We start from the raw sequence: 703 nt of genomic DNA, 5'->3' as shown, positions 1-703 counted from the left end.
AAGGGAGCTTCACACCAGGGATGACCTCTGTGCCCTGAGGAAGGGCAGCTCGGTCCAGGGCAGCAGCCTCAGAGCAGCGCAGAGTCTGCAAGGCAGCAAACAAAAGAAATCAAGGACGAGGCTGCGCTGATCTTATCTCCCATGAGAACTGGGCAGGAACATATGAAGTTATTACAGAAGAAGAGTCAGCTCCTGCCCGCTAAGGGTCAGCCTTTTGTTCCTACATTTGTTTTCGCTGTGTTTTAACGACTACAGAGCGAAGCCACGCTAACTTTCCAAGCCTTTTCTTCAGAAACAGGGCCGACTGACCAGCCTGGATGAGGGACCGGGATGAGGGACGGGCCTGCGCTGTCACGTGGCGCGCAGTGCACGCCGAACGTACGTAGGTACGCACGTACGTCTGTGCGTGATGCGTGCGGGGCGGAGTGGCTCCGCCCGGCGGGAGGGGGAGGGCGCACGGGAGGAAGGAGGAAGCCGCCATCTTGGAGCGTCGAGTCGCCATAACAAGGCACCGGGGCAGCGAGAGGATTTTATACCTGGGCGAGGGGGAGCGCGGCTGGTGGCGGTGAGGACGGGCCGGGGCGCTGGGGCGGGCGCGGCTCCTCGGGAGCGTGGCGGCAGGGGCAGGGGCCGGCGCCGGCGGGCCGGGCCTCGCGGCCTGCGGCGGGAGCGCTGGGCCTGAGCGGGGCCTGGCGGGGCCGCG

General features: G+C 65.1%; 1 protein-coding gene across 4 annotated transcripts in view; it reads left to right on the top strand.

Moving 5' to 3' along the window:
* Positions 1-414: 414 nt before the first annotated feature.
* The window catches only part of DDX6 (DEAD-box helicase 6), a 22,881-nt gene continuing 22,592 nt past the window's right edge, over positions 415-703 (top strand). For 2 of the 4 annotated variants that reach the window (XM_027699254.1, XM_027699253.1), the window contains exon 1: positions 415-565. The gene's annotated coding sequence lies outside the window, so the exon portion shown is untranslated. The remainder of the gene's footprint in view (positions 566-703) is intronic. The other 2 variants (XM_027699251.1, XM_027699252.1) reach the window with 1 other exon arrangement.

This window comes from Neopelma chrysocephalum, unplaced genomic scaffold, assembly GCF_003984885.1.
Source record: "Neopelma chrysocephalum unplaced genomic scaffold, ASM398488v2 Primary Assembly neopelma1_138, whole genome shotgun sequence".
Classification (NCBI taxonomy): Eukaryota; Metazoa; Chordata; class Aves; order Passeriformes; family Pipridae; genus Neopelma; species Neopelma chrysocephalum.
Note: the sequence above shows the minus strand (reverse complement) of the source record. Positions and strands in the feature narration are given on the sequence as shown.